The 26,774-nt window shown below is 44.4% G+C and overlaps 1 protein-coding gene across 3 annotated transcripts in view; it reads right to left on the reverse strand.

Annotated features, from left to right (window-relative positions):
• Cplx2 (complexin 2) overlaps positions 1-26,774 on the reverse strand; it is a 90,157-nt gene that overhangs the window by 46,335 nt on the left and 17,048 nt on the right. The gene's annotated exons all lie outside the window — the stretch shown is intronic.

Raw genomic sequence — 26,774 nt, forward strand, 5'->3', positions numbered from 1 at the left:
CATCAACGACATGCATGTGTATATGTCGTGCCAGTGCATCCAGGCTTGGGTGCTGCCTCAAAGCTCATGAGGAAGTCAGAATGGAGAGAGAGGCTTGGAGAGCGTGAGCCAGCAGGCTTGTTGTCTGACCAGCTGACCCCATCTGCCTGACTCAGAGACTGGCTGAGGGACACTGTGTCTGTCAGGACGACTGGCCCTCCCAGTTGGTGCTGGCTGACTCATCTCACTCAGCAGCCTGTTCTCTGGGAAGCCTGTCTTAATCCTAGTTCGGCCTGTGGGCGATTAGCTATTCGGAGCTATGACTCCTGATTCCCGCAGAGAAGTAAGAAGGGTCTTTAGACTCACTGCCTCCCTGGGGCCTAGAGAGGAAACTTGATGGGATATCTTCTTCAGAGCATGGGCCCTGGTCCTCGTCTCAGGGGCCCCTTGTCTCATTTTCCTCAGTTTCTTCCCCTGTGAAATAATTGTCACAAGTCGACTGCAGCAAGGGAGCAAGGGCAGAGCTAATAGATTCCCTGGGTTCTAGAAAGGTGGCCCGACACACACAGGTGCAGGCCACTGAGGCAGAGGGTCTGTCAGGGGTGACAGGATATAGACCCATGGCCATCCACCATCTGTGGGTACTGGGCTCTGAAGAGATGTCCAGGTCAGGAGGACACAGTGTGATTTCCCAATGAACTTGGGGAGAACAACACAACCAAGATGTGGGGCTGTTTGTTACAGCAGCTGAGAGTGGAGAACATAGGGAAGAAGGTGGACTTTGGAATCTGGCTCAACTCTGATCTCTGTGACCTTGGACAGGTCAGTCCTCCCTTTTTGATATCCTTTTGTGTAGGAAGAGATAATAATTACTTTGCTATATTATTGGAGCATTGTTTCATTGAACAGGCATATATATGTGTGGTGTCTAGTACACAGTAGCCACTCAATAAGTATCAGTGTCGGGTTGGAGAAAATGATTACCAAGGGCACTAAGAGATCTGCTATTCTCAGTTGAAGTGTGCCCTGTGGTCCCTGCCCTGCAGGGTACCTCTGGGCAGACTCCTCTGGGTTCCCATAGTGCCCAAGGTTTCCCTCATTCATGGTGCTTCGTGCTAGATGATCATCATCTGTTTATGTCCCTGTCTTCTCTGAAATTCTCAAAGCTCCTGGAGGGAAAGGACTATAGGAGGAATCATGGTGGCTGTTTGAATGATGTCCATCTGCCTGTCTGCTGCATTGAGCAGCAAGTACTAGAAAGGTATGATCAAGGGAAAGGTAATCAGCGTTTATTTAGTCCTTACTAGGTAGTCTACACCCTTTGTCTCATTTCACTAATGCCTTACAAGAAGGTGAGGTATTACTAATTTGCTAATGAGAAGTTTGAGGATCAGAGAGAATGAAGACTTGTCCAAGGTCCCTCACAGCTGGGCAGGAGGGGATCTGGAGTTTCCACCAGTCTGTGTTTCCAACAACTGTGCCTGTGTGGTCTAAGACACAGCAGGGAGGCCTACTCTGGCCCCCATGCTGGGAACACTATGCTCTCCCATGTGTCTGAAAGCCACTTGAGAGGCCCCCTAGAGTAGAGGTGCCTGTGTGTCCCTGATAGTAAGGGACCTCAATCCTCTGGAACCTGCAGGGTGAAGGAAGCTGAGATCTAAAATAGGGTTCTTGCTAGCAGCAGAAACATGGGCCCTGAGGTGATTGATGTGTGGAGCAGGCACACATTAGTTTCCATGCCCAGGGTGTTCCATTAGTAGCTTCCTGTTGTGGGACTGTCCTGCATGTATGTTCCCTCTCTGCATGTGACAGCTCTCTAGGTGGGCCTTTGTACTTCATGGTGTTCTTGTATCTGCATAAGTAGATGTATACATGTTCTTGTATACATGTAAGCCTGTATATGTACTCTCTGGGAGTTTGCACAGAGTGCCTTTCCATGTGACCTTGAGTTCTGACCATGCATCTGAGTGTGTCCTTTGTGAATTTACAGGTTTGGGGGACATGTGTGTGACTGATGGGGGAGCTGGAATGGGTTGGGGTACAGTCTGAGGAGAGGGTATATATGGTGACAAAAGCCTCCAGCAAACACTGCCTTGGGTTCAGCTTCCCCCTTAAAGTTTTTGCTCCTTGAGTTAAAGGTCAATGCTTTCCATATCTCTACCCTAAACATTCCTAGCATGGCTCTTTAGAGAATTCGCAGTTTGAATTCCAACTTCACCATCTGCTATGCAGGAGGCTAGTGATTATTCACTTTCCTAGGCACTGGTTTTCCTCTGTGAGATGAGGATAGTCACTGTTCTGTGGCTTGCAGATGGTACCTGTATGGCTAGTCCAGAGGAGGTTCTTTGAGTTGAGTGTGATATAGAAAGAAGTCCTGTAAAAACGTGTTCTTCTGCTTGTTTCCCAACGTGTGTATAAGCAGGGATGTTTCCTTGACATTCTTGCAAGACAATTTCCTTACTTTCTAGCCATGCCCACCCTTTTCTCTGGCACCAACTAATGCAGAGGAGGCGAGACCCTCTTAAACCTGCTGTGTAACTTAAAATAACTACAGGCATTTGCATTGGAAAAATGTTGCTTGTGTGGGTTTTCTCAACTTTCCTCTACAATGAATTGTGCTGATTTTCACCCACAGTGGAAAGGTAAAGTTAAGGCAGAGGTATCTTCCATTTAAAAGGAAGAGGTTACACAGAATGTTCGAAGCTATAGGCTTCCTAAACTAAGGTGTGAATTTGCTTTGCATTCTTATGACTTCCTCAGGTAGGGTCCACCTGGTGGTGAAACTGGCTATTGCAACCCAGCTCTATTCTTCCTTGTTACATACCCAGGGAAAAGATGCAGAATAAAAAATGCTACCAAGTGCCCCACTGAGACTGCAAATTAGCACTATGGAAGTCAGTATGGAGACTTCTCAAAAGACTAGGAATGGAAACACCACAATCCACTCCTTGGTATTTATTCAAAAGAACTAAAATCAGCATACTATAGCTGATTGCCCACCAATGTTTATAGCAGTGCAATTCACAATAGCCAAGTTATGGAACCAGCCTAGATTTCTGTCAATAGATGAATTGATAAGGAAAATGTGGTGTATATACACAATGGAGTTGTATTTGGCCATAAAGAAGAATGAAATTATGCCATATGTTGGTAAGTGAATGGAATTAAAGACAACATCATGCTAAGTGCAATAAGCCAGACTCAGAACATCAAGGGTCAAATGTTTTCTTTCATATGTGAAAGCTAGAGAGAAAAAATATATTTAAAAAATGGGATCCTATGAAAACAGAAAGGAAAGTGGTAGAGCAAATGAAGGGGATTGAGGGGGAAGGAGGAGAGGAGGGAAAAGTACCAGGGAATGAAATAGATCAAATCATGTTATGTGCATATATGAATATACTACAATGAACCCCACTATTAGGTATGATTATAACACATAGATAGAACAATAAAAAATAAAAATAAACTAATTAATTTAAAGCAACTTTAAAAAATGCCATACTGAACCAAGCATTGCATGCTGGGTTTGCTGCCCATGTGACTTTCCTTATGTTCTCCGGTCAGACAGCAATCCCATTTTACTGGCAATGCGTCCAGCATGCTCAGGGTTACTCAGTATTAGGAGAGAAGACCAGGATTTAAGTTTTGTCTCTCAACTCCAAGTCATCTCCATGAAGACAGCTCCTTTAAAGAAATGGGATACTTGTTTCAGATGAATTTGATGTGGAAGTCAAATAGGTGAGAAAAGTTAGCATGAACCTGCACTGGCTGAGGTGGGCGGTGGGCCTGGAGACCCCTGCATGGGTCTGCTTTCTTTCCCTGAGGTGGCCTGTGAGGCCTGTTGTAGAATCTTGGGACTTCAAAGAGCACAGCTGGAAAACCATGTGGCTACAAGTTACCTACTCTACAAGAAAGACCTGGGTTGGCAGATAGCTCTGGGAGCCCTGAGAAAGCATAAAGGAGACTAAAAGAGCAAAGATGTGAAAAATGATTGAAACAGCTGCCCCCTTCAAGGAAATGAAAGGGTGAGAAGCCATCAGTGTCCTGTGTTCCCCAGGATACACTACAGCTCTCCCCCACCCATGTCAGCAAAATTCTGGGTCCATGATTCTGTCTACTATGCCTTTTTATTGGAGGACATATGTCTGATTTCTAGATAAATGTGGCAAGAAAAATAGGACTCTACCATCTGGAAGAATTTTTGTGGTATATCATTGTTTTAAAAAATACATTCATAAAATTATTTCCTAACAACCTCATGATCACAAGCTGTAATTATCTCACGTGTTTTTATTCTTACTTTTATCTGTCTTTCCAACCAGACCGTGAGCTACATGGGAGCAAGAATCTTGACTTGTTCAGTGTGGCATCTCAGTACCTGGCCCAGAGGCCAGCCTATGGTGGGCATTCAACAAACATAGGTGGATGACCAATCAGACCAACACGGAACATTATTATTATTATATAGGCAAGGAAACCAAGGTTCTTTGAAGTGGAGGGGCTGCCCATGATCAAGCAGCTGGCAGCTAGCCAAGTCATCATTTGGACCCAGTTCCCAACTTTATTGTTAACTATGGAGCAACAATGAACCAAATGCATATATTTATTAAGCCCCAAATCTACCTTGTAGTTTTCTGGTCCAACTCCTTTCAGTCTGAAAGTCACCAGACTGTCTGCATGTCAGGGACACAAAGGCAGGGAGATCTCTCTGGGGCCTGGGGAGGATTAATCAGTAATTAGTGTGCAAAATACTTTCCAGACAAATGTTAAGTATTATTAGTATTTAAATTTAGTTTCATCTTCCCCTGCATCCCCACAAAAGGGGAACAGATGGCCCTGGCTCCAGGTGGAGAGGGGAAGGGTGGGGCCAAGTGGGAAGTTTGTAAGACTCTGGCTTCCAATTATCTCCTCCCTGCCTGATGTGAAAGCCCATCCATGCCCTGACTCCCGGTGGGGAGGCCTTCCTTGAAAAGCTGAGTGAAGGTCAAGGGAAATCGCAGCTTGGGGTCTGAATTCCCCTTCCTAGCTGTGTGTCCTTGAGTAGGGCATGGCTCCTAGCCAAAACCTCAGGTCAGGCTTGGAGTGGGGAGTGAATGAGACCAAGCACGAAAACGCACTAGACCTGACTCACTGAACCTTTCCTTTTTCCATCTCCTTTACAAGACCCAAGTTGGGGTCTTGAAAATACCTCAAATGTGGAATCTTGTAGCTCTGAACATAATCTTCGGTCTCACTACCTGTGCAATCTACTCCACTCTGGACTTCCTGTTACTTATCTGTGAAATGGGCAAGACATTGGCACCTGCTCTGCCTACCTTGCAGGGTAAAGATCAACTGAGATGATGACTTTCTAGATTATAAAGGGCAATGCAGGTGGGAATGATGATCACTATTTCCTGTCCTAGTCCCCCAGGGCCTCTGGTTGAAGGTAGAAAGCCTGGACAAAACCCACAGATAACATACCCTCATGAACCCCAAATCTGGGCTCCCCCAGAAAGAGGTCCTCTCTTTCCAGATGACTTGCAGTTGATAGAACAAACACCTGGTCCTAATGGCAACATCTTGCTACCCCACAGGGAGAACTTGTTTGAGACAATGGAACAACCCAGTGGAGGGCATAGGGAGGAGATGGAGAGAGCTAGCTTTCTGGTGACATTATTAATACCCTGGTTGCAGCTATACCTGAGTTTTCAGTAGCATGAGCCAGTACTGTACCTTCTTCCAGTCTGAATTTTTTAAAAACCACTTTCAACTGAAACTTTTCTTGCTAACTGACCTACAACAAAAATTTTGATTCTCACAAAACCTTTGATTTCAACAATGGGAGTAGCACAGACATTGGCACCTGGGAATAAGGTACTGACCTTTGTATTCAATTTGTTAATATTTTGTGTAAATTTTTGTGTTCATGAGGGATACTGGTCTATTCTTGTAATGAATGTCCTTGTCTGATTTTGGTATCAAGCTAATGCCAACTTCTTAAAATGAGTTGGGAAGGTTCCCTCTTGTTTTCTAAAACATTTAATGTAGAATTGATATTATTTCTTCCTTAAATGTTTGGTAGAATTTTCCAGTGAATCATAGTTCAGATTTTTTGATGCTATAAATTTCTTTTTTTAAAAAAGGAGCTGTTTTGCTCACTATTTCTGTCTTATGCGTTGATTGAATTATTTCCCAACATTTTGTTTTCCAACATTTTCCCTGGATTCTTGTTTTGGGTTCCACCGGGCTCCGGTAACTGTAAAATGATCTAAATTTATGTGTTATGATTTTGCAGTTTTTACATTTAAAAAAAGCAAAGCAACAAATTGCTTGCAATCTGTTTAAAAGAAATTAACAGAATGTGGTTAACTTTGATCTTATGTTAAAGTTGAAGCACCCTGCTTGCCTTCCTGCCTCACCCATTGCTCTCTGTGTTGTCCCAAGTTGACCCCTTGGTCCAGCCTCTTGGCCTTTACTCATGCTATTGTCTCTCTCTGGAGCACCTTTCTTTAATCCTGCCCTGGCTCACTCCATTGGGATATAGCTTCTGCAAATTTCTCTACAATTCCCAGGTTAAACTAGGTGACAGGGTCCCTGACTACCCCTGCTTACCATGCTTCCCTACTCCAGCATGAATCATATTATAGTCACATATCACTTAACTGTGGGACACATTCTGAGAAATGCATCACTGTGTGAACATCCTGGAATGTACTTACACAAACCTAGATGGTAAACGTCAATCTCTTGATGTGGTCTCTTCATGAAATCAAGGGACTCGGTAAACAAAGGATGTGTGAGGCTGTTGCTGGCATAACATAGTCATTGTTTCATAGTAAAACTTTTTTAAAGTAAGTAGATGTAGACATACTAAAATAATGATAACGTATATTAATGTAAATACACAGAACAGTAGCAGAGTCATTTATTATCATTAGCAAGTATTATGTATGGTACACAATTGTATATGGTAACTTTTATACAACTGGCAGCACACAGGTCTGTTTACACCAGCATTGCCACAAACACATAATGTATGTGCCGCGACTTTATGATGGCTATGAGGTCACTAGGCAATAGAAATTTTCAGCTCCATTATAATCTAATGGTACCACCATTACATATTTGGTCTGTTGTTGACTGAAACATCATTATGCAGTGCATGTCTACATTGAAATTGTCTAATCTGTCTTTTCCCTATACTATGAAGTCCCTTCATCTATTCAGTTCATTGTTAGATTCCTGCTCTGAGAACAGAGACTGACACATGGCACTTGGTAAATACTCGTTGAATGAATGAACACTTATTGTTATTCATGACTACAATCACAGCAATAAAACCCACTTACATTTCACATCTCTGAATAGTTTATGAGTGGTTTTCACTTGCAGTGTCTCGTTGGAATCTTCACAGTAATCTCATTTTCATATCTGTGGACACTGAGGCCCAAGGAGACATATTGACTTGCTAAGTTGCATAAATGGCAGAGCTGGTACCCAAAGGCTTCCTGACTCCAAATCCAGGGATTGCCTCTGTATCTCAGTTATATGCCAAGATGCTATTGGTCTGGAGAATGTTATATGATTTACCCTTAAGCAAAATCTGTGCTAAAGCAGCAGCCAAAGGGGGTCCCCCAGGGAGGAACATTGAGCCATTCTTCCAGCAGGGATGGAGCCCAGTGCACTGACTGAGAGACTTGCAGAAATGCTGCTTCCAGGTTAGACAGGACTTCAGTCACCAAGAAAGGGGTGTGAGGCAGCACAAAGTTGAAAGAAGAGGACTGGCTATGGCAGGTGGACAGAGTCCCTTACAGTCCAGGGACTTGCTGACTTTGGGTGAAGGATTAGCTACTCCCTTTCCAGTCTCTCATTCCTACATTCCTACCCCAGATCCTTATGGCCAAACTTTTCCAGACCACACCTGTCCAGTGAATGTGGAAAACCAAACCTAAAAGAGTCATGGCTATCTGGGCACAGTGGTGCACATCTGTAATCCCAGCAGCTAGGGAGGCTGAGGCAGGAGAATCACAAGTTCAAAGCCAGCCAGCAACTCAGTGAGACCCTGTTTCAAAATAAAATACAAAATAGAGTTGGGAATGTGGCTCAGTACCAAAACAAAACAAAACAAAACAAAACAAAACTCATGGTTAGAATTTGGGCTTTGTACTTGAGCCTTTGATCTATTGCCTACAGTTCCTTCCCATTTCCGTTTGCCTGGTTAACTTAACACATCCTCAGGTCTTGGCTTAGACAGCACCTCCTCCAGGAAGTCTTCCCAGATTCTCCATGTTGGAAAGGGAGTCCCTTTTATGCCCCTCCTGCCCCACCTGCTGTGCTTCTTCTAATCTCAGATGTGAGCAACCCAGAGTCTTGCTGATTATTCACATTTCATGACCACAGTCTCTTTGAGGTCAGAGACTGCACTTTCTTCATCTCCACATCTGCAAAGTGAGTGTGGCAACTCCTCATTAAAAGGTAGATTAGAAAGACTTGGTAATAAAAGAGATTTCAAAACTCTCCAAAACTTTATAGCTGATTCAATGCAGACTAGTATATATATATTTTTTTCTGAGTTAATGTTACAGAGCACAGAGTGCTGGGGCCTTCCTGTGTGTGGCCTCTCAGTGCATACTTCCTTCTTTTGGTCTGAGCAGTGAAGAGTCCTGGGCAGAGGTGCTTTCCTGGAAGGCATGGAAGATTGAGGAGCCCAATCAGGTCCCCTGAATTGCCTATGCTCCTGCAAGACCTCAAGCCCACCTTGGCTCCTTGGGGGGAGGGTGGTGGAGGAGAGGTTTGACTCCATTTTCTTGGAGCCCAAGGGTTGACAGACTCCCTTGAGTTTGTCAGCTTGGTCAGCACTTTCAAAAGAAGCATAACACTGAAAGTGCAGGGGGCCCAGGAAGGAGCTGGATACAGGCAAACAAATAGTAGAAAGCAGTTTCCAAAGCCCACATTTCTGGTTGTGTAGACAGTTGCCCAGCTCAGCAGAAAAAAAACACAGACACTGTCACACAGATCTCTTTTAGCTCTTAGGACTGTACACAACTTTAATAAGTCAGTTCATCTCTCTGAGCCTCAATTTTCTTTCCAGAAATGGGTCCATCAGAACTTAACTTTCTCTGTTTTTGTAGAGACCCAACAGGTCCTTTGGTGTATTCTTCATTGCCCTGACACAGGGTCAGACACATTGGAAATGAGGAGCTGCAGTTGGTTGACTATTAATGACTTCTAGTTCCCATTACAGACACTGAAACTACACTCAAAGTCACACTGGGGCTGGGTATATAGCTCAGTTGGAAGAGTGCTTGCCTTGCAAGTACAAGGCCCTGGGTTCAATGCCCAGAAGTGAAAAAAAGAAAAAAAAGGCACATTGGTATCTTCCATACTCCTTTCAGTCAGGACCAGGAGACTTTTTCGTGCCCAGGAACATCTGCTGAAGGATGAATAAGTTCCAAATGGTGGGACTATCAGGAGCATAGAGAAGAGACAGGGAAGGCAGAATAAGGAGCATCTTAGGGTAGCCCAGGAAGGAGCTGGATGTCCTTAAACAAAGTTTCAGGAAGTAGACAAGATACTCTTGAATAAATTGTGTCTCCAACTTCAAATACCTTTTCCATTTCAATGTCTAACATACTAATTTTTCTCTCAGTGTCAATGCAAATGTCACCTCATCACTAGCATTGTAGGCAGAATCAATTGCCCCTGCCTCTGTACCTCTTTGGGCTTCTGTTTGTATGGACTAGACATTTTTAACCCTGTCAGAGTTTTTGATCTACCTTATCTGACCTCCTGCCAGATTGTGGATCTCTCTCTTTTTTTTTTTTTTTGCGGTACTGGGGATCGAACCCAGGGCGTTGTGCTTGCAAGGCAAGCACTCTACCGACTGAGCTATCTCCCCAGCCCCAGATTGTGGATCTCTTGAGGGCCAGGACCATGTCCAGCCTCTTTGTGGTCTCCGTGGGTCCATGGGTAGGCTGCTGGCAGGCTTAATTCACACACTTCCCTCACAGGAAAGGGTGAATGAATCAACAGTCTACTCAGAGCCCATAACAGATGCACCTGTTTCTGAACCCCTCCCAACCCTTAGTAGCCAATCTGAAGCTCAGTGGTGTGATGGACCTAGTTGCTACCATTCATGCATGCAGGAAAAGAGCAGCTGTTGATCTTAGACATGGAGCTAGTATGGAGCTATGAAGGGGATGGCTCTGGGAGGCTCTCCATAGTCTTCTCTACATTTGGCAAGTCCTTTTCCTTTCTGGAACTTCAATTTCCCTTTCTGCTTCTTGAGCAGTAGGGAGAGAAGAGATTGAGCTTCAGAGAAAGCAAATGCTTCTTCCACTCCTAAAACTCCATACATTTATTTCTTGGGTTTCTTGGAGACTGATAGATGCATGTAAATATACACATGTGCACATAGCTACACAGATGCACATAGGTATAAACAGATGCACACATACCCAGGCACACATATACACAGGTAGATTAACATCAACATGTACCAGCTTTCAGAAATACATGTACCTAAATGTCATGCTTGCAAAGTATACAAAGACACTTGGGCTGACACAAAGACACATATACGCCCCAGATATACAAGGCTTCAGTTTATAAGCCATACACAGGCACGCAATCTCATGGACACCCAGTGTGACAGTACAAGTACATGCATATTTCCTTTGGTAATCCAAGGCCTCTTTCAGCAGGTAGAATTGGGGGTCACTGGAGTAGCCTGAATTTCCCTCTGGCAGATAATGGTCCCCTCCCTTCTCTCCAGACCTTGGGTCAGGTAAAGGAGCTGCAGCTGCTTCACCTGGCTAAGCCATGAGTAGGATGAATTCAGCTCTCAGCTCACAGGGGTGGGATCAGGATGGGGACTCATCTCCCAGGTTACTGTCTATGGATGCTGCTTTTTAAAAATAGCTTCCTGCTATTTCCAGGAAAGCTCTGGGGAATGAGGATTTCAGAGATTCAATTTGACTTGTCCCTTGCCTGCCTGTGGAGCTATGCACGAGGGTCTCCCTGGGAGATAACCAGCCTCCCCATTAGTGTTCTAGAGCCTGTGGTAAAGAGGAGAAGGCTAATGGAGGCAGAGGGTTTTTTCACCACTAAACTTCCCCCTCCTACAGGAAGGCTACCTTGCTCACCTCTCCTGGCTGGGGCATCACATACCTCCAGGAAGACAGAACGACATGGTAGCTTTTATCTGGGTTCTGCCACTCCCTGGCTGTGTGACTTTGGCCAAGTTGCTTCATGTCTCTAAGTATCAGTGTTTTCAACTAAAAAAATAGGGCTACTCCTCTCTCCTTCTCTTGTGAGTTGTGAAATTAAGCAGTGAGCAGTAAGCCTGATCATCTCTCATCATTGTCTGTGTCCCCTCGCCACTCTCCAGGGGTGGAGAACAGCCTGGATCACATGAGCATCTCCAGGCCTGCTCTACAGGGCTAGCTGCCTCCCTTCCTGTTCCTCCCACTAGTCTCCTCTTTCTACATTGCCCCTCATTTTACCCTTCCAGTTAACATTGTTTCTTTTCTGGATAATCAGTCACCATCCATTTCTGTTTTCAGATCAGAGAGCTCAGAGGGATATCTGGCCAGATGTGTGGGTGAGGGGGACCACCAGAGAGCAACCTGGGACTGGTTCCCAACAAGAGCAGAAGGCATGGCAGTTTTGATGGTGCAGGAACTGGGCTTCCATGAGGCCCTGGGAAGGAGGATCTGGCAGTTGGTGGGGCCCTGGGGTGGATAAGCATGTCACTGGCTTACCCTTACAACCCTGTGAATCCTGTGGCCACAGGCTAAGTCTCCAGGAGAGTTCTGGGTAGGCACTATTCCAGTGATAAAGACCTGGGCCTCAATCCTGGTTTTGTGCCATTCTAACTGTCTGATCTTGGGCATGTGATACAATCTCTCAGTTTCTTCAATCTGTACAGAATGAGTCCTCTGTTGTCCACATGGCAGGGTCACATCACGGTAGACAAATGGTGGAAGATACTCTGTCAGCCATGTATGGTCAGAAGGTTTAATCCCCACCTAGATGGAGACTTGGGAGCAAAAGAGTACGAATAATGGAGTCTTAGGATGTTAGTTCTGGAGGAAACAAGTTCCTTATTTTACAGATAGGGAAATGGAGACCCAGAGAGAGCAAGTGACTTCTCTAAAAGACCCAGCAGAGTTCAGAGGACAGGAGGAGTTCCAGACCTACCTAATCACCCTTTCATCCTTTGGCATATACTGGCAGAGGGATTTGGAGGTCAGATCTGGCTCTGGCTGACTCTCCTGGTAAAGGAGTATCTTCCAGGAGAAGTTGGTGCCCACTTCCAGAAGGTGAGCTTCCATGCATCATCCTTAGGGAGGGTGCATGGTTGGGAAGTGGGCCTCTTCCAATTCCATCACCACTGCTTATTTGCCAGCTGGCTTCAGGCAATTGTTAACCTCTCTGAGCATCAGTTTCATTTCCATGAGCTGGGGGAAAACCTCTTTGCAAGGTTGTTATAAAAATCAAATGAAAGAAGCCTAAGTTAGCTTATGAAGAGACCTCTGGGAAATGCATTTTCCAGCTCTTAGACTGATCTGCATCTGCCTCTCCAAAGGCCCTTGACCTGAGCTGGGGTAAAAGGCCAATTCCTAGAATCATCTTTGGAACAAAGACCAATCATGGGGCCAAGGGGATGGTGAGGGGAAGAAGCCCAGTTAGGTGTTTTTAGGGTATGCATCCTACCCTGGTGGCTATTTTCCTTCCCTGGACCTCACTCTCTCCACCTGTCAGATGGGGGAAACATCCCCTAGGGCTGTGAATCATAGTGTCTCTAGGAACAGAAGGAGTAGACAGAAGCTGCCTTGCACCTGTGGGCTCTGTGGGCTGGTTTGCTCAGGCACTGGGAGTTTTGGAATGTGTGCAGGACAGAAATCACCTGACTGCAGAGGCAGGTGTGAATGCCTGTGAGGAGAAGCTACAGGGGTTATCTAGGTCACTGAGGCTCTGAGAAGGGTAGGAACTCAACCAAAGCCACATAGCCAAACAGTGTCTGGGTCAGAACTGTAACCCTTGGTTCAGGAATCTTCTCATTGAAAAAGGCTGAGGTCATGTGGTCCCATTTCCCACCCAAGTCCCTAATTACCTTCAGGAATGAGGTACTCACTGCCTTCTATGGTTGTCTATGTATTTTCCAACGACTCTGGTCCCTAGATGTTTCTCTTTTACATGAAGCTAAAAATTTATTCCTAAACCCTACAACTGCTACTCACAGAATCAGCAAGAGTTGCTTCCACATACAGACACTTGACAATAGAGATCACATGCCCCTGAGTCTCCCTTTGTTCAAACTTTTACAGTCTCCTGTTCTGATAGAATGACTTCCAGACTTTCACCTTCTTATCAATGAAGGGACCAGGACACCTTCTCAGAATTCAAAGTCAGATTTTCAGAGAATATACCACAAAACTCCCAGAGGCAGCCTCAATGAGGACGTTCAATAAATGTAATAACAATTTGGCTTTTTTTATTAGTAAAAACAAAATTGACTCAGAAGTGAAAGGGAAATTTTAAAGGCATTTTCAATTCATGATTTTCATGAGAGGCAGTTAATTTAGAAGCAAATAAAAGCATCCAAGTGCCAGGAAAAAATATGCAGTGAAATGTATTTTTTGGACACTAAGTCTGCTTTACTAAATTATCAGAGAATTATACCTTAAATAGACTTTACTCACTGTGAACTCCTTGAGGGTAGAATTGGAGTCTCTTTATCACCCATGACAGCCAGAGCTGTCCAGGGTGCACAGGAGAGAATGGGTACATACATGGATATTTCCAGTTGTTTTATATTTCAGTGTGCAAAAGGTTAATGTATCTCTCTGCTCATTCATCTTTTGGATTTTACAGGTATGTTGAAAAACTCTGGATATCAAGTTATGGATATCAAGCACTGAAAGTATGGTGGGCACGCTGGGTAGCCCCAGGCTGATGTGGTAAGGTGATAAAGAACACAGTTGGTAGTTTTGCATTCTGAGCATGCATTTCCCTTTCTGTTAGTAAGGGTGCCCCATTTCCTTGGAGGTGGGAACTTCTCTCAATCTCCTTCAGGTGGATTAGGTGGGGCTAAGGCTTAGCCTGAGGCTCCAGTAGAGGCATATGACTAGGTTTTGGCCAATTGCTGCAGTCCATCCTGCACAAGCCTCTATCATAGCCCTCACTCTCCCTGATGGCTCTAGTCTGTCTCCATGTCCATTTCTTCCCTCGAAAGCTGTTTGCTCCTTGAGGACAGGGTCAGAACACATCCTTCCTTGAGTCCAGGGTGTCCAGCCCATATCACACAGAAAATTGCCTTTCAAGCCTCCAATTCAGTGGTCTCCCCTTATTCAGGTTTTTGCTTTCTGTAGTTTCAGTTGCCTCTATCAACTATGGTCCAAAAACGTTAAATGAAAAATTACAGAAATAAACAATTAATTAAGTTGCAGGCCATTCTGAGTAGTGTGATGGAATCTCCTGCCATCCTACACCTTCCTGCCCCAGACAAGAATTATCCCTTGTCCAGAGTATCCATGCTGTATATGTTACCTATCTGTAAATCACTTAATAGTTATATGAGTTATCAGATCAACTGTCTTAGTATCTCAGTACTTCCATTCAAGTAATCCTTATATGGCAGCTTCACATTATATCACAATGCCTCACTCATCTCATCACAGAGGCATTTTATCATCTCACATTACCACAAGCAAACCGAGTACAATATAATCAGATATTTTGAGAGCATATTCTTATAAATTTTATTATAGTATATTGTTTTACTCTAATAACATTATTGTAAGTGTTTTTTTAACTTACTTTGCCCAATTTGTAAATTAAAATTCATTATAGGTATGTATGTATAGGAGAAAATAAGCCACATTTAGGGTTCAGCACTATCTATGGTTTTAGGTATCCACTGGAGGGTCTTGGAATTATCCCTACCTCCCCGCAGATAAGCGGGGATGGAGGGCAACTATACATTGAATTTCTGCCCAAGGAACTGCTTACTGCTACAGCCCAGTCACCACATTTTTTTCCCCATTTACTCACTGAAAACCACTTCCAGGGGAAAACCAGAGAGTCAATTATTCAACTTCCATCTTGTCTTGGAGAAGCAACTATGGTGAGTACAGCAGGCTCACTCTCTCCAGTTGCTGGGAGCTGAAATTTCTACTCTAGTTTCATTAGGCTGCCTTGGGGAAGTATATGTGATTTCCAGGAATGTGACGGAAATTTCTAAGCCATTGCCAACCCAATATCAACAAAACCAGACATGTAAGCAGATGGCAGTGACCAGGGGAGCAATGAAGCTTGAGGGAAAGATCTTTGTCCCATCTTTGACTCTTGTCTTAGAATTACTGGACCAGAGGAAAACAGTTCATGTAATTGATAACTGGGAGAATTGGGCAATGTTTTCCTGATTCGCAGCCTAGGAGATCTGCAAAGATACAAGTGATCAGACCTCACGCCTTGGCTTCTGCACATGAAGCAGGAACAATGGAGGGAGGGGATGCCATTTTTAAATATTGTGCCCTGAGCTCTGTGCTGGGGCCTTAATGCCATTGTCTTATCATGTGTGATCACTGGATCATTCAAGGAACCAGATGGTCAGATGACAGAATGGAGGCTCAGAGAGGAAAGAACATTAACCAAACTCATATAGCTTTTAAGTAGTAAGTTGAACTTCAAATCTGATCTCATTATTTTCCTTGCCCCACTCCCAGCCAGGCCAGTGAGGAGGAAGGAATTTTGCAGTCAAGGAATCCTGATCCTTCACTTCCCAGCTATGTGAATTATGTAAATCACAAAGCCTCTTGGATGTTCATTTTCCTCCTGTGCACAACAGGAAGGATAACCTCAACTCTCAGGGACATTTTATGAGAACAAAGCTGGAGACCCTATCTTGTGGGTCTGGGGCATAGTTGGGGCACAATGAAGGTGCTGAGTGTGATGAATCTATGCCCCTTGTCAAATCCCTTTTATGGCCTCATTGCTGAGTTCTAGGTCAGTTAAACTTGGAGAGAGGCCAGGCCTCTGCCTTCAGATCCCAATGATCCTCATTCGCCTTTCTGCTTCTTAGTTTCCTCTTCTGTGAAATCAGAGTGTTAGGCAGAATCCCTGCTCTCCAACCTGGGGTCCTTTTATTTCTAGAGTTTTTCCAAAGACAGTAATGAATGGGGTGTAGGGAGAGAGGGCGTTTTCTGGCAGCAAGGTTGGGCTGACTAACAATATTGTCATATTTCTTAGTTTTGGGTTAGAGTGATATCACCTTGTGTCTTACCTCTTGCTGATCAAAGCTCTGGCTGGCAGTTAAGTGTCTTTGATTAATAAAAAATGGGGGGAATGAATTAATCATGACGTAAATGCAGTGTGTTTGGGAAAGAGAATCTAAAAAGTCAAATTCATTAGGGCAAGGACAGGAAGAAAAGGTGTCCTTGCAGGTGAGAGGTTGGGGACCCACAATGTGGATGTCCATGGAGGGAGATCTCTAATTGTGGACAGAGGACCTGTGTGGCCATGGGAGGTCTGTGGTCCTATTGCTAGGGACAGGAGGCTTGGTCCCTTTAAGGCTCCTCTCCCCACCACCAAGCCCCAGGCCTGTGCGGAGGAGGACATGCATTATTGAAAGCGCATTTCAATACCTATTCACTCTCCTCCTCCTCCTGTGGGTGGCAATCACAGTTTACATAATCTGTCTCTCTGTCCTCCCAGGCAGCTGCTCCCTTCTGGCTGAGTGGTTTGAGGAGGGGGAGGGAGGGGAGAAGGGAGAGCTATTAACTCTGTACTGCCACCTCAAGTAGTGGCCAGGCTGCCTTGGAATGAGGGAATAAGGCAGGCTTTGACATCACACAGCCCCGGATTTAAGTGTTCCTTATGTACTGTGTGAAATTTGGGTACACCACTCTGCACCCTCTGCCATGATCATGATCCACTCCATGACCTCCATTATAGTCTCCATGTTAATGGCTCCCTGACCTCTCTTCTGAATTTCAAGTCCATCTATCAACAGCTTGAGGGACAGCTCTGTTTATTCCTAGGCAGTTCAGGCTTGGTGTACTCCAAACCCATATCACCAGTTTTGTCCCAAGTCATCCATCCCATGTATCTATCCTATCTATCTATCCTTCCATCCCTAAATCTAACCATCCATTCATAGAATCATCCATCCATTTATCAACCACTGATTCATTCATTCATCCATTCATTTACTTATCCATCATCTATCCTGTCATACATCCATTATCCACCCACCTATGTATTATCCATTCATCTAAGTGTTCATCCATGTATCCATACACCATTTACTAAGAGTTCAGCATTTGTCAACATTGGAGGTAGAGTGACAGGTAAGACAGGCACTGGGTTCGTCCTCCCAATACTTAAGATTATATGAAGAAGATAGAAATAAATAGAAAATTGTAATAAATGTGATAAATATTGTTATAAAGCTGGGGCCTCCTGAGAAACTGTGACAGTGTGAAGACCTCTTCTTCAAACTCTGTGTCTTGTGATCAAGTCAGAAAGATTTCAGACATGTTGCTCTGAGTAACAGGAATGAGTCTATTGAAGGACCAAGAAAAGAGGCAGGGGACATTCTCAAGGTAAAGAGTTTGTCCTCTCAGAGAGGACAGGGATGATGTGTCTCTCCTACACTCCAGTTTTATTGGGAATCCCAGAGAAGTTTCCAGAGAGTCCCACCCAGGTCCACCTCTTGACTTTTGACTGACAGCAAGGTGACATCAGACTTTCAAGTCCCCACTGTCATGGTAACTCTAGGTCACCTTGGCTGGCCCATGCTGATTGATTCTAATTGGATTCTTTGTTGTTGTTATTGTTTTTTTAGACATACATGCAAATTGGATTCTTGACTACATATTCTTAGAGATTTTTATGGTTAGGAGGAACTCTTCTTGTCTCCCAGAGTTTCAGGATATGGTCACAAAAATCTGGATTCCTCCCATCAGTATTATCTTGGGCCTGCATTTCTGCTGCAGTTAACAGGTAGTTTGCTAAGGAAGGTGACAAATTCTGTGTCCACTTAGGTCAGGCAGGGCTGCAGGTAAATTGCTTCTTGGAAAAGCAAGTATGTGGGGGTCAGCACAGTGGGGCTATTTTATAGAATTATTCTCCTAACCTCATGTTCTCACCATTCTCATCTGTCTGTTCCCTAACAGTGTGATGATAAGGGAGGAGTGAAGTGCTGCAGAAGCATGGAGTGAGGCACCTGACACATCCTTGGGGAATCAGATGAGACTCTTCTCGAGTGAACCTGTTGCTTTCCTCTCTGTTCTTTGTCTTATTACTCAAGGGGATCGGTTCCCAGCAACCAATCCCCTTTCTTTTTGTGACAGTCAAACAGTATCTCTTTGGGAGGGTTTGCCCCTTTTCCCTTTATGACCTTCATGGATTTTGCAGGAAGAGCACAGTCACCACCAGCTCCAGGAGAAAGTGTGTGACCCAGGCCTGGCTATGGGAATGGGTTAGAAATTAATTCATGATGTTCAATCCCAGAACTTTGCTGGCACTTTGGGGAATGGGGTGCCTATTTCCATTGGAGTTTCTCATCTGGTGGAGAGGTGAAGGCTATGTTGCCACTCTGAAGAGGACAGCTTGCCAAAGAGTGAGGACAACTTAGAAGAGACCAGAATTGGGAGACAAGGAAAGATAAGAGTTTTGAAGTCATCATTTCATCCCCTGGATCCAGATGTGTCTGATGCCAGCAATGTCAGATTTTCCTTTTTCCCTGTAAGCCATTTCGAGTCATTTTTCTGTCACTTGCAGTCAAAAGAGCCCTCATTAACAGTAAAGAGCCTCATTAACAGTAGGAAGCATTTCCATATCCTTTGTCTTATTTGATTTTCACAACAGCCCTTGGAGGCTGTTTACAGATGATGAAATGAAGACTTGGAGAGTTGAGTCAGCAGACTTAGACCCAGGTCTGGCAGCCACCAAAATCTATGCTTTACTCAGGATACCTTGGAGATTAAGTAGAAAGTACGCTGGAGGGAAGACAGGTTTGAGAGGACAGGATGTAAGGAAAAGGAATTGAAGACAAAGCTTGGAAGCTCTGCCTTAGGTCTGTGAAGGGACCAATATGAATGGAAAAGAGAAGGAGCAAAGAGAAGGTGGTAAGATTTTTAAAGGGAGTGAATCAGAATCAGGTAACTGTAAAAGTAGAAGAAAGGTAACATTAAAATTCTCTCCATTCTAGCCAAATGCATGGCATCTGGGCAGCGAGTACACTGGAGAGGACATTCCTTCCCACAGTCAGCTCACATTTTATTGCATGACCATATTTCAAGGTCTAACTGAAAATGTCAACTTCTCCAGGAAGCCACCAGGAATCCCCTTTCTTGATACTTTGCAACCCCATTAACATCTGTTTTATAATGCAGGTCACTTTCTGCCCCCATCCCTCCTTCCCTTATTTCAGTGCATGACTCATCCCTCTTGCAGGACAGTCAGTGCCTTACTCATCTTTGGTTAGATCCAAGCTCCTAATCCCATGACTGGCACCCAGTAAGGGGCTCAATGCATTTTTAAAAAAAAATATTTGAAGGAAATGATAAAAAGTAAATTTAGGATGTGAATGAGAGTGACAGGAAGATAGAGAAGGGATAAGAAAGCTAGACACAGAGATAGAGACCAAGTCAGGGAGGGGTGGAAAACAGAGAAATGGAAGGCCTGAGAGGAGAAAACAGAGAATGAGTACTGGGTTTGAAGATTTGAGAACGTCTGCTGGACTTTTCTGGGGTTAAGTGTACTTTGTCTCAGCTGTTTTGTGGCAGAACTATCTGGAAAGAATTGAATTTGCTCAGAATCCAATAGAGTTGGGGGTAAGGAACTCTAGGGGTAGGTGAGAAGACACCAGGTTCAATGAAGAGTTCCTGTAGTTCCTCCCTGCCACTGGGGACGGGAGATGCAAGACAATTGTGAGGAACTGGTAAGACTCAGCAATGAAGGAAAGGAGGGGGAACGTAGCTAGCTAATGGTAGTCAGGAGCAGCCAGGACCTGTAGGTGCTGCTCCCTACTGGGACTTCCCTTCAGGGATCTATGGTGTGACCCTCTCTTCAGAGACTGCCAGAAATGATCCACTGTGAATTCCCCCCACTCTTCTCTGGGATCGAGTGGCTGGTTGACGGTCCCTCTCCATCACAACTTTCCCCTTTATCCTCTCTGTGGTCCTGAGCACCATCCAGAGTTATCCTGTTGCTTGTATGCATCTGCTTATTTATTGTCTGTCTCTCCCACTGCAAAGGATACTCCATGACAGGGATCTTGGTACATAGCATGGCACATGGAAATGCTCACTAAAAGCTGAGCTGATTAAGTGAATGGAAGGACAGGCGGAATGGCAATGCGTGGTGTGCTTGGGGTAGGGTTTGGGATGTTACTTGGAGGTAGTGTTGTTGAAACACTTTACAAAGCAAGGCTCCCAAAATAAAGGCATCTGGGTTCCAAAATGAGAGCCCTTGAGAAGAGAAAGGCCCTACTGGGGCTAATTGTGTGGCTGTCAGCCAGAGTGTAGGCAGCTGCAAGGAGACAGAGGTCCCAGGGGGAGGGATATGGTTCCCGCCCCCACCACACCTGCTCTCAAGCTCTGAGGAGACCTGCTCCACATCCCCCCCTCCACCAGCTGCATGAGACAAAAGAATGCTGAATGCTGACCCTGCTACTCAGGGCGGGAGGGAGGTCAAGGACTGGACCCTGGCAGGATGGGGATCCCCATCAGTCCTAGAGTGTTGGGGAGGGGTAGAGAACAATGTGTACCAAGTAAACTAGGACTGTCTTGTGCTGGGCACTTTATCTACCTTGTCTCATGGATTTCTCTTCACAAGTCTCTGAGAAAGGGATTATGAAGAAAGGGATTATAAACAGATGAAGAGTCTAAGACTCAGGAAGGTAAAATGACTAGTCCAGGGCAACACAGTGAGTATGGCATGGCCAGGACTAGATCCAAGTTGGTCTAACTCCTTCTTTTATACCACTGGGCATCCAATGATGCCATGGCCTCCCATGGCTGCTTACTTCTGCCATGACTTGGGGTGTGATAGGAGAGGGAAGAGGAAGAAGAGGGAAAGAGAGGGACATGTTCCTTTTCTGCAAGCTATGGAGTGAGACAGATGTCCTTGTAGCTGTGTTCTATTTTTTCCTGGGGCTGTCTATCCAGCCTGAGATTGGTTTGAAAATGAACACAGGGCCCCCATTCTTGGCTCCACTCCATTCTTGGCTCCAGTTGTGAGGTCCCCAATCCCTTCTGTGAAATGTTGATAATAATTTTGATCTCTCTCAAGGTGGCAGTGAGGATTTAAGAAGGCAGAGGGAGTGGATGAAGCCCAGTACCCAAGAGAGATGCCGTTGGTATTAGCCAGAGCTTCCAGGGCACCTACTTCTATTATTTTCATCACCTCTCTTGGTTGCCTGAAATAACTTTCTAAAATGAAATGGAGACCTTGTCCTTCTCCTTCCAGACTCTTAAACTGACAGTTCATGAAAGAGGAGGTTCAAGGGTCAGTAGGGATCTGAAAAGGAGTTTGACTTCGCTGGTCATCAGGGAAATGCAAATAATAACTATATAATCATTACATATTCACCAGAATAGCTACATGGAAAAGACAGAAAATACCAAGTGTTGGTGAGAAGTTGGAGCTACTGGAACTTTCACACTGGACAGAAGGGAGTGTACATGGGTATTATCATTCTAGAAAAACACTTGACAGCATCTGCTAAGGCTGAAACAGCACCCTCTAAGACAAAGCAACTCCACTCCTTGGCATACACTCAACAGAAACGTGAATATGCATTAATTCAAAGATTTGTATGAAGATTTTTTCCAAAGAGCCACCAGCTGAAAATAATCCAAATGTCCATCAATACTAGAACCAATGAATATATTTTGGCAGGATAACCCAGTGGGATATAATACAGCAATGAAATGAATTTCAAGCAAGTGCAATGACATGAGAGTCTTAAACATAACATTAAATGAAAGAAGTCAAACACTGAATAGTTTAATTACTGCTTAATTTCATTTGCATGAAGTTCAAAAACAAGCCAACTAATCTGTGAGGTTAGAAGTCAGGAGAGAGGTTCCTTTTGCAGTGAGATGGTGACTGGAAGGAAGATAAGAGGAGGCATTTTGTGATGCTAGTAAACTTCTGTTTCTTGATCTGAGGTGGGTTACATAGGTATGTCCACTTTGTGAAAATTCATTAAACTGTAAACTTATATGAGTACTTTATGAATGTGGATTATATTTCAAGAAATTTTTTTTCCCTGAAAACAAAACAATAACAAAAGCAAAGAACTCCTTCCAGGGCTCTCTTCTAACCTGAGACAAGTTTCCAGTTTTGTAACTGTCTTTTATGGCCCTCACTGTCAGCTGAGGCCCACCTGCCATGTCTCAAGCAATAGAGGACAGTGGGTAGGTTTTCCACATACCAGGCTGTTTGTCACCTTTGTTTCTTTGCCCATGACCAACTTCTGCCCACCGTCCTCTCTCTTCTTATTTTTGTCTACCTCCTCATCCTTTCCTGAATACCCCTCCACAGGTGGGCTAAGTACCCCTTGTCTGAACTTCTGTGGTACCCATCCCACACTTTATCTCAATGATTCTCATATGGTTTTAATATCAATATTTACTTACCTACCATTCCCCTAAGATCAGGCCAGAAACTGATTTGTTTTTTGTCCCCCATGCTCAGTATGAAACTTGGCACGATGGACAAACTGAATGTTTGCAGAATGAATGAAGGAAAACTTATTCTTATTTTAGATTCCTATTTGCCCCTCTAAAGCTCCCCGCATTTAATCTGAGGTTGAACCTACACCATTGTTTTGTGACATGTCTTCCAGAGATTTCTCTGCGATAAATGACCCTAGTCCTGATCCTGTCTCCCTCAAGATGGATTTCCCTGTTTCCTCTTTATGAACCACAAATGGACACACGTTCCCTAACCTTCATCCTCTTACTTGCTTTATCTTTACCACTCTGTTCCCAAGGACAACTCCTAGAAGCCAAGGTAGTGACTGGTCAACCAGAGTATGGAGGGGAGTTGGACCAAGATTCATTTCCTCAAACCTTAGTCCCTAAAGACATCAGACCCTAGAGACATTATGGACATAGGATGCTTGAGGAGGTTGAGGAACAGTGAACTTCTTGTCATCAGAGGTTTACAAATGAGAATTAGATGACTGCCAATAGTTAGGGGTGCTACTGCTGGGAGGTTAGATTAAATCCCTCCAACATCGACAGGGAAAAGGAAGAAAAATATTATTAGTTGAGGTCCTACTGTGCTCCAGGCCCTTTAAATGTGTAATCTCATGACTTTGCACAATTGTCCTGAGAGGAAGATGTTGTCATTGTCCAACTTTAGAGATGATTAAACCAAAAGTCAGAGAGGTAAAGAATTCAACTTATTAGGAAAAAGCTAGTAAAAGCTAGTTCTGTGTCCAAGCTTTCCTTTTTTCTAAAGCATGTCTAAGATCCAATGGTTCTATCCCAGGAGACTATTGCATCATGCCCAGTCTGATGAAGGCATGGCAAATATCTTGGAGTTCCCTGGAGTGGGGCTCATTGACTTGCTGTTGGCAAGTCTGGTCTGGCCAAGGCTGACAGTGCAGTAAGGGTCAGGATCTCTGAGTACATGGCATCTGATCACAGAAGAGAAGCCTCTGGTTCATTGTGGATCTCAAATAAGATGCCAAGGGGTCTGGTGACAATTTTACTTGGAACAGTTTGCTCATTGGCATTTGACCTCTATTTCTGTCCACTTGATTTTCATTTCCTAGTGTTTACTGATTAGAAAAACAAGGTAAGATTTTTAATCTTGGGTAAATGAAAGTCTTTCCCCATTCTTCCCCTTTTCAGGATATCTTGAGTTTACACATGCAAATTGACCATTGCTACCTGTGAACTTCAGGCCCTGACAGCCTGGATTCAGGAGTCTGAGTTCACCTCTTGGACCCCAAGGTTCCCCTACACTGCCAGCTGCAGGTCAGAGTCCATATAGTAGAAACATGGACTCGGTGAGTATTCATGTGCTCTTGCCTATTTTCCCAGCCCCTTGATTTGTGAGAGGAATCAATAAGTGTCAGTTCTAGACTTTGGTATTTAAGATTGGATGTGAATTCTCCAGTTACTTCCTTCCCCTGCTGTATAAAGGTGGAGCTAGTTTGGATTTCCAAGTTATGGTTTAGAAAGAAGATGATTGGAAAGATGCTGGCTCCACAGCTGACTTCATTTGAGGGAGAAACAGACCTTTGTTATATCAAGCCCCCAAAGATCTCAAGATTCAGGGGTGTCACAGTATAACCTAGTGCTCCTACACTAAAGTTCCTGTATCCCCCTTTGATTGATGTCACAGCACCTTGTATGCATCGGTCTTTACCCTGGTGTGGATACAATATGACAGAGTGGGCCACCTCAGGGAGCTTACAGCCAAGAACCAAGGAGCTTTCACAATAAAGAGGGACAAGAACCAAGGAGCTTTCATAATAAAGAGGGTCAGTACTGTGACAGGAGAAAATATGGGGTCTGTGTGTGTCCAAAGAAAGGGTGGCAGGGCAGAAGGAGTGGTAAGTCATGGAAGACTTCCTGGAGGAAGGAATGTTTCAGCGGAGTTGCAGTGGATGAATAGAAGATAGTCCGGTATCTACAAACTGCTAGTATGTGTCGTTCAGGGAGCACAATATGATTTTTTTTTTTGTTAACTGATAACATTGAAAAATGAGGAGTGTCCCATGAAAATCTGGATTTGGAGCTTTACTTAAAACAAACCAGGATATCTGTCTACTCTGGGGTCACATGCTTTTGCGGTAGCAATTGACTAGAGCAGGTGGTCGCTGCTGTGTAGATAGGCATACATAGACCAGGTTACCATGGTGTTTCTGCTCCCTACCTGCTCTGCAGATGGCAGGGTTTTAATCACTGAGTGAGTTAATTCTCTTTAGACTTTCTTGGCCCAGCAGATCTTTTTCAGTCATGAGACCAAGGACGAAGTCTTGTCCACCTGCATCTCTCCACTAGGGCCCCCAGAGCATCAGGGAATTGAGAAGCCTCTTACTGGAAGCCTGAAGAGGCCCTGCCCCAGGTATAGCTCAGCACTGGCACCAGATTGGAATGGGGGCTCTGGTCAGTGAAGGTGAAGGAAAGGAGGCCCAGGGAGTGAGGCCAGGGAACCATGTTGCCTGGGACTCCTTTGGCTCCTTAGAATAGATATTTGCTGGTTTGGGTTGCCCAGAATCCATTCCTCCTCCATGGGTTCAAAGCCCCTTGATATTGTTTTAGGCAATCATGCCAGCCTTACCTTTGATTCTGGATACTAGCTGATGACAGCTCCCATCCCAACCCACTTGTTTGAATGTGGAAGAGTCGGTTTCTGTTGCTTATTACCAACATAGCTCAGCTCATACACAGTTCCTCTCAAAGGCACTGATTCCTCTGAATGCCAAGCTGGCTCTCAGTTCCTTCCCCACTCTCTTCTGGTTCCACACTGGATCATCCTTTCCAGGCCCCATCTTGCTAGAGGCCTGGGATCTGTTTCGGACTGAACTTTTTGATGACAGCCATGGTCCTGTTGGCCAAGCTGCTGTCCTGGTCCTTGAGCTCTTGGCTTAGTAGGAGGCTCTGGGTTACTTCCCTAGCAATCTTACTCCTTCTTAGGATGGGGCCTCTTTTGCTCTTTGCAGGATAAGATTTACCCTGAAGGTTGTGATGGGGCCTGAGACATTGCTGCTTATGAGGTCATGGAACCCTGCAGTATCCCTGCGAGGTTAGATGCTTTTCCCTCAGTTAGGATCTGCTTTTATCTTTTTTTCCTTGTGTACATTTTGCTTAGAATATTATTTACTTTATACTTAACAAAAGTAGGAAATTCATTTCTTTAGCCTTTAGTACATACATTTTAAAAGGAAACACAAGATCATTCTCAAAACATGAAATCAGGACAGATGCTTCTCAACTTATGGTGGTGCTATGTCCTGATAAAATAGCACAAGTAGAGAATGCATTGAACCACCTGACCTACATGACACCCTAGCTTGGCAAGGCGGTGTGCTGCAATGTCGGGTTTCCCCTCACGATCAGATGGCTCATTGGGAGTTGTGCTTGCTGCCACTGCCTAGCATTTCTAGAGAGAGAATTACCCAGTATTTCTAGAGAGATATCACATATCATTAGCCTGGGAAAAGATCTAAATTCAAAAATTTTCACTTTTGTGTTTCTTTCTTTTGTGTGTGTGCATGTGTGTACACATGCTAGAGATCAAACCCAGGGCCTCATGAGTGCGTGGAAAGTACCATTTAGCCACATCCTCAGCCCCCTCCCAGTAGTTTTAACAGATGCCTGAATAACTCTTAAAACTGTCCCATGACCACTGATGGTTTGTATCTACTTTGTGAAAAATGCTGCTTTGGTGGCCTCCGCCAGCTCTAAGAGTCTGTGACCAGCTACTTTACCGGATTTGACCCCTACTTCCCTCCTGAACTTGACCCACTGCTACCTGCCCCATGCCTGTTTCATTCTGTGTTTCAGGTCAACCAGGCCAGGGCATCTGCTTTGCCCTAGTAAATGAGTCTGGTTCTAGGCCCTGATTTCTCAGGAAGTTAAAGTGAAGAAGGATAAAATAATTTTTTTTTTTTTTTTTTTTTTTTTTTTTTTTTGTACCAGGAATTGAACCACATCCCTTCCGTTTTTAAAATATTTTATTTTGAGACAGGATCTCACTAAATTGCTTAGGGCCTCACTAAGTTGCTGAGGCTGCCTTTGAACCCATGATCTTCCTGCCTCAGCCTCCAGAGCTGT

Source organism: Sciurus carolinensis, chromosome 6 (genome assembly GCF_902686445.1).
Source record: "Sciurus carolinensis chromosome 6, mSciCar1.2, whole genome shotgun sequence".
In the NCBI taxonomy this organism is placed as follows: domain Eukaryota; kingdom Metazoa; phylum Chordata; class Mammalia; order Rodentia; family Sciuridae; genus Sciurus; species Sciurus carolinensis.